The sequence below is a fragment of the Hordeum vulgare genome, chromosome 3H (assembly GCF_904849725.1).
Source record: "Hordeum vulgare subsp. vulgare chromosome 3H, MorexV3_pseudomolecules_assembly, whole genome shotgun sequence".
In the NCBI taxonomy this organism is placed as follows: domain Eukaryota; kingdom Viridiplantae; phylum Streptophyta; class Magnoliopsida; order Poales; family Poaceae; genus Hordeum; species Hordeum vulgare.
In genome coordinates, this window is record NC_058520.1 from 5,749,535 (window position 1) to 5,762,407 (window position 12,873).

The following is a 12,873-nucleotide window of genomic DNA, read 5'->3' on the forward strand; positions in this document are numbered from 1 at the left end:
GCCGGAGAAATGCTCTTCGAAAGCCATCGGAAGAGTGGAGAAAATGGTGAAGGAGGAGATGGGGGACTGATGGAGGGGTGCGATATTTGCCTGGTGTCTAGCCTTGTTTAAATAGAAGGCGGACGGGAGAAGCTCGGCCGGCGTTGCATTTAATGTCGACCTGCTCATGAATGGACGTGTGGTCGGAGTAGATTTCTCGGCTTACACGCGGGTTTAATAAAGATGTTTTAATGCACCGAGGAGGCGTGTTTTAGCCGGGCATGCAGCGGGCGGTGCCCTCGACCGACCAGCCGCTTCAATGGTGAAGGTAATGAGAGGTTGCGTTTGTCCTGTGCCGCCTTCAATGCGGAGCGATGCGCTCTACAATGGCATGAATGCAAACAACTGGCACGGTAGGGGAGGCGTTTTTGGTTATCAAGGATGGTCAGAATTGGACGAAGTAGCGATCCGGACTTGTCTTCGGTTCACTAGAAAAATCATGTCCAAACAACGTCGCTGATGGGGTTATAGTCCTAGGGTAGGGTCATAGGCCTGCCCTGAAGGTCCAACCCAAGGACTACCCCTCATAAGGGACAAGGCCCTTAGTCAGTTCCGACTGAACTAAGGAGTTCCCTTCATCCAGTCGGTAACAGATCCTCGACCGTCCAGTCGGAGATTAGCATTCGGAGTTTATCAAACTAACCGACTGGATTCCACTCTGTGCATCGTAACCCCCGTGGAGGGAAACGGTCATACGTTTCTATGTGCCTTTATTAGCATTTAAGACGTACATTACCTGTAACGTAGGCATTTATTCGCCACTACTCCACCCCTGTGCACCGAACCGTTGTGGAGGGCAGCGCACTCTATATAAGCCACCCTCTCCCACTGGCGCAGGGGTTAACAATTCACTGTATTCTATATTCGACTCGACAACAAGCTCCCAGAGCACTGAGACGTAGGGCTATTACCTCCACCGTAGAGGGGCCTGAACTCATACAACCTCGCCGTAGCTAAGACTCTGCCCATCCTTTCGTACCCTACACATCTACTGTCAGACTTATACCCACGACAGTTGGCGCCCACCGTGGGGCAGGCGTCTAAGCGACTTCCGGCGAGTTTGCGACTACATCGTTTTGTCATGTCTTTCGGTGGAGATTCGAGCACGGGTCACGAGATCCTCTTCGGCGCTCTCTCCTTCATCGTCGACGATTCGGCATGGCTTCGGGACGCTCCTCTCGACATCGAGGCGCTTCCCCGCCGCAGGGCTACACACTTCCGTGCCGGCGCCCGCGGCATTCTTCTTCTCCAGCAGTCGGCTCCGGTGTCGACCTACACCACCGTTACGCGCCGCAACAAGCAGTCCCGCCGTCCGCGGCTCCAGCGTTGGGTGCAACACGCCCAGGCGCGCCAGAACGCGTCTTCACAAGTGGCGGTTCTAGAGTCGGTTGTGGTTGCCCCGCCGTCCCAGCGCTCGGACTCGGTACCGACTGAGTTTCCTTCCGAGTACGCGGGTCGCGGGCCTACAGCAGAAGTACACATGGCCAACTCCCATGAAGATCCCCGTCAAGCTAGCCGGAACGAGCACGAGATCGGCGAAATGTCCGGCGCGCGTCGTCCGCCTCGCCGTTCTGCCAGTCGGCACACTCGGTTGAGCAACGTGGAGCTGTTCCGCACACCCCTCCTCAACTTGGCTGCGGCTGCCAAGATAGCCGATTCCCTTCAGCCGACTGATTCAGAAGCTGGCAGGGGGATCGAGCAAATTCGCGCCGTGTTGCACACGGCGCAGCAGCAAAATTCGGCTGTTTCGCAGTCGCATAACAGGATCCACAATAGTTCTGTTCATGCGAATACGCATCGGTCAGTTCACAGCCCTGGTTCTCGTCAGCGACACAGGGGAGGCAGCCGTTCCATAAATCCCAAAGATCGTCGCCGTTCACGCACCCCTCCGCGGGGTGGGCCCTACGGGCCCCGACATCATGATGATCGGCGTTCAATCGGTGACACTTACGACCCAAGGCCCGACGCGAGAGGGCATATCGCCCAGCGGAGGGTCGACAGGGGGCGAGCCCACCGCGATGGTTACGATATTGACCGTCCGAGTGGAAGCAGGACCATCGTTTCTGGTCCCGAGTGTTTCAGTCGAGCCATCCGTTCGGCTGACATCCCTCCCAACTTTCGATTGGCGACGAGAATTAGCAAGTTTACAGGAGAGTCCAAGCCAGAAACGTGGCTGGATGATTACCGAGTGGCAGTCCAGATCGGACGAGGAGACGACCATGTCGCCATGAAGCACCTCCCTCTGATGCTCGACGGTTCTACGCGAGCATGGCTGAACCAGTTGGCTCCCTCAAGCATCTACAACTGGGCAGACCTGGCCCGAGTGTTCATCAGGACCTTCGAAGGGACGTGCAAGCGCCCTGCTGGCCTCGTGGAGCTCCAGCATTGCGTCCAAAAGCAGAATGAGCCCCTGCGTGATTTCATTCAGCGTTGGACAACCCTCTACCACACGGTGGAGAACGTCACAGAGCATCAGGCAGTCTGCGCTTTCAAGGCAGGCGTGCAGTACAGGGATCAGTACCTGAAGTTCGGCCGAACAGGTGACATCTCCATGAGCAAGATGATGGAGATAGCGGCTCGCTATGCAAATGGCGAAGAAGAGGACCGCATCCGAAGCGGCAAGCACAAAACAGTCGCCGATGGAGATGGGAGTAACACTCGGAAGCAGAAGCAGAAAGCTCCGACCACTCCGCAGGCAGAAGCTGCGGCTGTAACCAATGCCAAGTTCAAGGGCAAAGGGAAGGCTCAGTTCACCCCCAAGAAGAAGCAGTTCAACAACCCCATCCTGGACCAGCCATGTCCGATACATACGAAGATGGATGAAGAGGGCAAGCCCATATACCCGAAGCATACCACTCGACAGTGTCGGCTCCTGATCCAGGGGTTCGGCGAAGGGCAACCGAGTGAAAAGGACAATGAACAGGATGAGGAGGATAAGGAGGATCCGTTCCCCCAAGTCCATGCAACACTGATGATTTTTGCTGACGTTGAGAGCAAGAGTCGACTGAAGCTGGTGAATAGAGAGGTGAACATGGCCACCCCTACCAACCCCAGTTCCTCAAATGGTCTCAGACTGCGATCACCTTTGACCAGTCGGATCATCCGGCACACGTACCTACCCCACAGAGGCAAGCTCTGGTCGTCGACCCGGTGGTGGAAGGAGTCCGACTGCGCAAAGTCCTCATGGACAGTGGCAGTGGCTTGAACATCATGTACGCCGACACTCTCAAGGGAATGGGCATTCCGATGTCCAAACTCAGCGAGAGCAGCATGCAGTTCCATGGAGTTGTCCCTGGACGGAAGGCCAAGTCACTCGGCCAGATCGCGTTGGACGTCGTTTTCGGCTCCGACAAGAACTTCCGCAAGAAAAAGCTGACGTTCGAAGTGGTGGACTTTCAGAGCGCTTACCACGCAATTCTGGGCCGCCCGGCGTATGCGCGTTTCATGGCCAGACCATGTTACGTATACCTGAAGCTGAAGATGCCAGGCCCGAAAGGTGTGATCACCATCACAGGCAATCGACAGTGGGCCGAAGAGTGTTTGCAACAGGGATCAAGAATCGCCGACCAGCAAATGGCCGTCCTCGAGCTTGACGAGTACAAGAAAACAGTCGACCCCGCTGATTTGATGTGTGCGAAGAAGCCAGCTTTGGAGTCTGCATTCCAGTCGGCGGGTGAGACGAAGAAGGTCAGCATCCACCCGACGGACGACACTGCTGCCCCGACGAACATCTCCACCACCCTCGATCCTAAATAGGAAGCCGAGCTCACCCAATTCCTCCGTGAGAACTGGGACATCTTCGCATGGAAGCCCTCTGACATGCCAGGTGTACCCAGGGAGTTGGCTGAGCACCGACTGCATGTGGATCCCACCGCTCGGCCCGTCCGAGAACGCCTGCGTCAGTCCGCCGCGCACAAAAGGAAGGCAATCGGAGAGGAAGTGACCAAGCTTTTGGCAGCCAACTTCATTCGCGAGGTACACCACTCCGAGTGGCTCGCCAATGTTGTCATGGTGCCCAAGAAAGACAAGTCGCTACGAATGTGCATCGACTTCAAGCATCTCAATAAGGTCTGCCCGAAAGACCATTTTCCGCTCCCCCGCATCGATCAAATTGTCGATTCGACTGCGGGTTGCGAGCGTTTGCCATTTCTTGATGCATATTCGGGCTATCATCAGATCCGTCTGTATGGCCCCGATGAATTAAAAACAGCCTTCATCACCCCATTCGGGTGCTTCTGCTACATCACTATGCCATTCGGTTTGAAGAATGCAGGAGCTACCTTCATGCGCATGATCCAAAAATGCCTCCTCGACCAGATCGGTCGCAATGTGGAGGCGTATATGGATGATATCATAGTCAAGTCACGCAAAGGTTCCGACCTGCTGACTGACTCGGCAGAAACATTCGCCAACCTTCGTAGGTACGATATCAAGCTCAACCCCGCCAAGTGTTCATTCGGTGTTTCCAGCGGAAAGTTACTCGGTTTCTTCGTTTCCGAACGAGGGATCGATGTCAACCCCGAAAAGATCGGGACCATCGTCCGAATGGAGAGGCCGGTCAGAATACACGATGTTCAACGGCTCACAGGTTGCCTAGCGGCTTTGAGCAGGTTTATCAGTCGACTCGGCGAGAAAGCACTTCCTCTATACCGACTCATGAAGAAATCAGATACTTTTGAGTGGACAGATGAAGCCCAAGTCGCATTCAACGACCTCAAAGGCCTACTTTCCACCCAGCCGGTTCTTACTGCTCCGCTCAGTAAAGAGCCCCTTCTTCTGTATATCGCGGCTACAAATCAAGTCGTCAACACTGTTCTTACAGTCGAACGAGAAGAAGAAGGCAAAGCATACAAAGTTCAGCGGCCAGTGTATTACGTCTCTGAAGTCCCGACTCCTTCCAAGCAGAGGTATCCCCACTATCAAAAACTTATCTACGGGATTTACATGACTGCAAAGAAGGTGGCCCATTATTTCCACGACCACTCGGTGTCTGTCGTTTCTGATTCTCCGTTGTCGAAAATCCTCCACAATCGGGACGCATCAGGCTGAGTGGCGAGGTGGGCAATGGAGATGTTGTACTGCGATATCAAGTTCGAGGCCAAGAAAGCTATTAAGTCTCAAGCTCTGGCTGACTTCATAGCAGAATGGGTGGAACAACAGCAACCGACCCACATCTACTCGGCTCATTGGACAATGTTCTTCGATGGGTCCAAGATGTTGAATGGCTCCGGCGCTGGCGTTGTGATCGTATCGCCAAAGGGCGACAAACTCAAATATGTGCTGCAGATACACTTTGATTCCTCCAACAATGAGGCAGAGTATGAAGCTCTCCTTTATGGACTGCGTATGGCCATCGCACTCGGCGTCCGTCGCCTGATGGTCTATGGCGATTCGGATTTGGTGGTTAATCAAGTGATGAAAGAGTGGGACGTCAGGAACCCCACCATGACCACATACTGCAATGCAGCGAGGAAGCTCTAGAAGAAGTTTGAAGGTCTAGAACTCCACCATGTTCCGCGACTGAAGAACCAAGCAGCTGATGAGTTGGCAAAACTCGGATCCACTCGGAAACCAGTCCCGAGTGACGTGTGCCTCGAGCACCTCCACCTTCCCTCAGTCAAAGAAGATCCTTTCACAGAGGAACCAGTACAACCAAAGAGTTCGACAGATCCGACTGAAGTCGACGTACCTGATGTGGTTGATCTGATCATGGAGATTCTTGCTGTCATCCCCGATTGGACTGTGCCGATCATTGCATATATCCTGAGGCAGGAATTACCAGAAGACGAAGTCCAGGCCAGGCAGATAGTCCGCAGGTCGAAGTCGTTCACTGTCATTGATGGCCAGTTGTACAAGGAAAGCGTTTCAGGCGTTCTTCAACGATGCATCTCCCCAGAGGAGGGACAGTTAATCCTGGAAGATATTCACTCGGGAACCTGCGGTCATCATGCCTCTTTGAGAGCAATCGTCGCCAAAGCATTCAGAGCTGGTTTCTTCTGGTTGCAGGCAAACGAAATGGCTAAAGATATGGTCGACCGATGTGAAGGCTGTCAATTCTACTCCAACAAGTTCCACAAGCCAACATCTGCGTTGAAGACAATCCCTCTTGTGTGGCCGTTTGCAGTATGGGGATTAGATACAGTCGGTCCATTCAGGACAGGCCAAGGAGGATACACACATTTGTTGGTGGCAATCGACAAGTTCACAAAATGGATTGAAGCCAAGCCCATCAAGAAGCTCGACGCCCTAACAGCCATCAAGTTTGTCAGGGACATCATCTCCAGATTCGGTGTACCTCACAGCATAATCACGGACAACGGGACAAACTTTGACTCGGACAGATTCAAAGGTTTCTGTGCAAACCAAGGTATTCGAGTGGATTTTGCATCCGTGGCGCATCCTCAAACAAACGGGCAAGCAGAGCAGGCGAATGGACTTATTCTGCAAGGTTTGAAGCCTCGACTCCTGCGAGAGGTGGGACATGCTGCTGGCGCATGGGTCACCGAGCTACCTTCAGTGCTTTGGGGTCTTCGCACAACCCCGAACAGATCGACATGGCGATCACCGTTCTTCCTCGTTTACGGAGCAGAAGCAGTCCTTCCGAGTGACTTGCTTCACAATGCTCCACGAGTCGAACTCTTCTCCGAAGCTGAAGCAGAACAAGCAAGGCAAGACGGAGTGGACCTTCTAGAGGAGGAGCGCGACATGGCACTGACTCGCTCAACCATTTATCAACAAGATCTACGGCGTTTTCACGCACGACAAGTCAGGAGTCGCACGTTCCAAGCAGGCGACCTGGTGCTCCGAGTGGATCAGCAAAGACCTCACAAGTTGGCTCCTGCCTGGGAAGGACCCTTCATCATCTCCAAGGTGCTGAACAACGGAGCATACAGACTCTACAACATCGACAGGGAGACAGACGGGCCGCGAGCATGGAACGGAGATCTCCTGAAGCGCTTCTACACGTGACCGTCGACTGAAACAATGTAAAGAACAAGTATTGGTGAAATAATATAAAGCATACTGAGCTTTTGTAGATCCAAAATTCTTCCGCGGTCGCAGACTCCGGTCTCAAAAAAAAACTTAGCTGCGATCCAGAATCGCCTAAGTACTAACTTTCTCCGTGTGTGCACTATACGTCGCACTCGGAGACTTAGCTGCGATCAAGAATCGCCTAAGTACTAACTTTCTCCGAGCGTGCACTAAACATCGCACTCGGGGACTTAGCTGCGATCAAGAATCACCTAAGTAATAACTTTCTCCGAGTGTGCACTAAACGTCGCACTCGGAGACTTAGCTGCGATCAAGAATCGCCTAAGTACTAACTTTCTCCGAGTGTGCACTAAACGTCGCACTCTGGGACTTAGCTGCGATCAAGAATCGCCTAAGTACTCACTTTCTCCGAGTGTGCACTAAACGTCGCACTCGGGGACTTAGCTGCGATCAAGAATCGCCTAAGTACTAACTTTCTCCGAGTGTGCACTAAACGTCGCACTCGGGGACTTAGCTGCGATCAAGAATCGCCTAAGTAATAACTTTCTCCGAGTGTGCACTAAACGTCGCACTCGGAGACTTAGTTGCGATCAAGAATCGCCTAAGTACTAACTTTCTACGAGTGTGCACTGAACGTCGCACTCGGGGACTTAGCTGCGATCAAGAATCGCCTAAGTACTAACTTTATCCGAGCGTGCACTAAACGTCGCACTCGGGGACTTAGCTGCGATCAAGAATCGCCTAAGTAATAACTTTCTCCGAGCGTGCACTACTCGTCACACTCGAAGACTTAACTGCGATCAAGAATCGCTCAAATGGGAAAGCTTCCCGCGACTGTATCCTACAGATACACTGGGGGACTCAGCAGACCCTCATTGAGGCTCATGTGGATGTCAAGACCACTGACAATTACGTGAGTAGCAGACCCTCATTGAGGCTCATGTGGATGTCAAGACAACAGACAATTACATGAGTAACAACTCGCTCCGAGTGCAGCATGTCCGTCGCACTCGAAGACTTAGCCACGATCATGAATCGCCTAAGTACTCTATTACCTTCGAGTGTATCCTACAGATCCACTCGGGGACTCAGTAGACCCTCATTGAGGCTCATGTGGGTGTCAAGACCACTGACAATTACATGAGTAACAACTCGCTTCGAGTGCGGCATGATCGTCGCACTCGAAGACTTAGCCGCGATCATGAATCGCCTAAGTACGCTATTACCTCCGAGTGTATCCTACAGATCCACTCGGCGACTCAGCAGACCCTCATTGAGGCTCATGTGGATGTCAAGACCAGTGACAATTACATGAGTAACAACTCGCTCCGAGTGTGGCATATCCGTCGCACTCAAAGACTTAGCCGCGATCATGAATCGCCTAAGTACTCTATTACCCTCGAGTGTATCCTACAGATCCACTCGGCGACTTGGAAGACCCTCAGAGAGGCTCACACAGATGTCAAGGAAACTGACAGTTACATGCTCCGCATGTTTGCTATTGGCTTCAACAAGAAAAGCCAAACAAAAACTCGAGCCAAAATGGTGTCAACAACTCTTTGGCAACAGAAGAGCAAAAGATTTGATTTAAATTCGAAGTTCACCTAAAGATAGTTGACTCGGTGCGGATCAAGCTTACCCACACCGAACCAAGAATGTGACGGCCAACAGAAGGGGCCAAGGTTTCTTACAACCAACACTCGGCATACCGAGGTAAAAGTTTTCTTAAGCGTCGTCCGGATTGGCGCCAGGACTGGAGGGCTCCACGAATGTGTCCAGGTCGATCCCGTCGGCGATGCGGGTGGCACTCTCAAGGAAGGTTTCCATGAAGTCTTCGAATCGAAGTTTCTTCGTGTTGGCGACCTTCAACGCTTTCAGCTTCTCTTCGCGCACCTCCTTGCAATGCACCCGGACCAGGGACAGCGCAACGTCTGCACCACAGCGAGCCACATATTTCTTCCATGACTGCACTCGGTTTGGGACCTCCTCCAGCCGAGTCATCAAGCCTTCCATCTCATAACGAGACTCGTCTTCAGGCCAAAGCTCCTTGTCGATCCGGCCGACGACTTCTCTCAGTCGACCGATGAAAGGCCCAACTTTGCCCAGGCGAATGTGAGCTCGGAGCAGATCTCGATTGGCGTCCTCGCCGAGTGGAATGTTCTCGCGAATCGACCGCTCCACGTCAGCTGCTTCAGCCTCAGCGTCCATGCAAAAATCTGCAAACACAGGACAAGCAAACAATAAGCGCCGAGTGTAACGCACATACCACAAGCACTCGGAAAAACAGGACTTACCACCCAGACGCGTTATCATCTGCCGGGCCCAATCACTGACATATATTTCCTGCGCTATACACCACTTGTTTAGCACATTCATTTGCCCCATCAGCTCAGACCTATGCGCCTTCATCTTCTCAACTTCAGCAGTCAGTGCCTTGTTTGCTTCACGAGCCTGCTCCAACGACTTCTCTCGTTCCACCAGAACATCCTTCATGCCAGCCATTGCAACCAGTGCCGCATCCAGCTCACCAACAAACTGAACCTTTTCAGCCCTAAGAGTCTCGTACGCTGTCCTCATCTCGCAAGTTTTCTGCCAGCCAGCGCCAAGAGACGATCAGACAAATCCGACAATAAAAAGTCTAAGTTCTTTAGACCCCTGCCGACGCAAGCAGTCGACAGCAGTCTCGTGGACTACACCCAGTGGGTTCACTGAGAGTGACCCCACTGGCTTGAAACTCAAACAGGTCCGCCCTATTGAGCTACATGACAACACCTACGCCTACGAGGCTAATACTACCCGACCTGAGTAAAATTACTCTCGGGGACTCTTACAGTAGGTGCACTCCGAGTGCACCAACTGTTAGCATTCGACCAGATTAATTATGGATCTGATCACGTCAAAGACAATGTGTATAAAGACAACTGCCGGTGCAAGCACTCGACAGAAGTCTCGGGGACTACACCCACTGGGTTCACTAAGAGTGAACCCATTGCAAAAATCATACGGTATCCGAGCACACCCAGTGGTTTACAAGAGAAAAGTAAATACTTACAGCCCACTTACTGGGATATCGTCCCGCAGCTCCAAGCTCCGCTGGTACAGGGATGCGATGGAGTCGTACGCCTTCTTGGCTTCTCCCGCCATCAGCTCCGCCTGCACCATGACCCCCTTGGCCGCTCCCACCTGATCCTCTGGGAGGCGCTGGATGTTATACTCGACATTCGACGGGCCTGGCATCGTTGGAGGCTCCTTGGGCATCCCAAGGCTTGCTCCAGTCGGTTCAGCAGCAACCAGCGCCGCTTCAGTCGACGGCATCGCTTTAGTCGGCGGCACGTCCGCAGCGAGAGCAGTAACTGGCGGAACAGCCTCAAGGACAGGCACCGCAGCTTGCTCAGATCTCCCCTGGTCACCCTCATCCACATAAATCACCCCTGAGGGAAGCCAGACCGAACGACGTGAGATCTCAGAAAAAGAAAGGGGCAAGACCGAAGACAGAATTCGTGATGCGATGATGTAAACTCTCGGAATCGCTACGACGCACCTGGCTGGGACGAGACGACGTTGTCCATGTCCATGGGGTCATCCCCCTGGCGTGCCGGAGAGGTGGCAGAGGTAGCAACCCTGTCGAGTGAAATTCATTCGACCAATAAACAGGAGTCCAATCGAATATCAGAAGAAGTTAGAAGAACAATATACTTACGTCGAGGTGACGGGAACGGTGAGCCTCATCCGCGGCAAAGCCTTCCGAGGTTTAGATCCGCTCGGTTTGGCCACCTTGGAAGGCTGACCCGCAAGTTCAGTAGCAGCGTCCCTGGTCCTCTTGGTGCTCCGGGCACTCGGACCCCCGGGAACAGTTGACGGGGCGCTCGGAACCGTAGGAGCAGTTGGTGGAGCACTCGAGGATGATGGAAGGGCCGAGAGAGCTGCAGGTTCATGTCGGCGCTTGGTTCGATGCTCTGGCGGCGGGGGTGGCGAGTCCTGCTCTTTGTCTTCCCCCTCCTCTTCACTAGACTCTTCCTCCGTTTCCCCACTGTCGGAGACGTACTCGACGCTCTCCACGCTGCCCTCCTGGCTGCCCTCCTCCTCCTCCTCCTCGGCCGGGTTCCCGTTCGAGACAGGGGAAAACCAGTTGGTCCACTTCTGCATAAAATACAGTCGGCGACATCAGGCGTCAGACAGAGATTCAAGAAAGCGATAAACCTAAGACAGTTACGTGCACTCGACAAGTGGTACTCACCTCGTTCGGAGGAGGGTTGTCCGCGCAGAAAGCTCTTACTCGCCGGGACCCTCTGGGGTTCTCGCAGGCGCCTGTGATCTGGAGCACCCACGACGCCACCTTCTCCTCGGTTACGCCCAAGACGTTGGTCCGAGTGGAGTCCTCGGGCCCCGTGTAGTGCCACATGGCGTGGTCGCGAGCCTGCAGTGGTTGGATGCGCCGACCGAGGAAAACCTCCAACAAATCTATGCCGGTGACTCCCCTCCTGACGACATCTACGAGTGCGTCGACCATAGGCTGGATGTCGATCTTCTCCGCCTTCGTAAGCGCAAGCTGCTTAGGCGGAGCGGATCGATCTAAGCTAAAAGGAGGCAACCCTGTCGTGGCATTCGGGCAAGCAACGTCCTGGCAGTAGAACCATGTCGACTGCCAGTTCCTGACCGACTCACTCAGCTGAAGAGCAGGATAACTACTTCTACTCTTCTTCTCGAAACCTAAGCCTCCGCAGAGCTGGAGAAGGTGTGTCTTATCATCCGACTGGTGAAGTCGTTTGATAGTTTGGGATCTAGCAGAGAAAATATGTTTGAAAAGCCCCCAATGGGGGGGACAGCCGATGAAGCACTCGCACAAGACTATGAAAGCAGAGAGATGAGCTATAGCATTCGGGGGAAAGTGGTGAAGCTGCGCCCCGAAGTGGTTCATTATGCCTTTGAAGAAAGGATGCGGGGGCAGGGAGAAACCTCGGTATACGTGGCTGAGCAGCTGGACGCGCTCCCCCTCCCGGGGCGCCGGCTCGATCTCATTCTCCGCCGGCAACCTCCACGACTTGTGCACGATCATCCCGTGCTCCACGAGCTCCAGCAGATCCCCCTCCGTCACCGTAGAGGGGAGGAAGTCCCCCTGGATCCACCCCGCCGGCAACGCTCGCTGCCGCCGTTGAGCAGGAGCCGCCGCCTTCCCCTTCTTCTTCTTCGCCTCCAGCTTGCTAGTCTGTCCCTTGGTCATGGCGGAAGCTGCGGGTCCGCGGAGGAGAAGGAAAAGGAAGGAGCTTGGGTGCGCAGGAGGAGGCGAGAGGAGCGGAGCAATTAAAGGCAAGAGATCCGGCGAGCGTAACGAGAAAACCCTCGCCGCTGAGGTTTAAGTAAGGTTTCGACTGCGTCACTGGCAGGTGGCCCCGAAACCTTATCCCCCGACCAACCGCGGCGATATCAGTGGAGAAGATGAAGGCGCAGGAATCGAGGCGTCAGGCGCTACTCGAGCGCGATGTCGTCATCCCCGCTGAGCGCGCGGTAACCGAAATTTGAGGATCCCTGAAAATCCGCCGCTGTCAGTTGACTGGCCACGTTAGGAGATACCCTGGAAGCACTCGGTTTCCGACAGTTTGTTCCACCAATGCTTCCACTCGGATCGTTGTTCAGAAAAGATAAAATGGATCGAGGCAAGCAATGCCAAAGTCACATCCGTTCCAGTCGGATCCAAACTTTAAGCATCGCTTTGTCGTTCCAACCCCAATCCATTCGGGGACTAATGATGGGGTTATAGTCCTAGGGTAGGGTCATAGGCCTGCCCTGAAGGTCCAACCCAAGGACTACCCCTCATAAGGGACAAGGCCCTTAGTCAGTTCC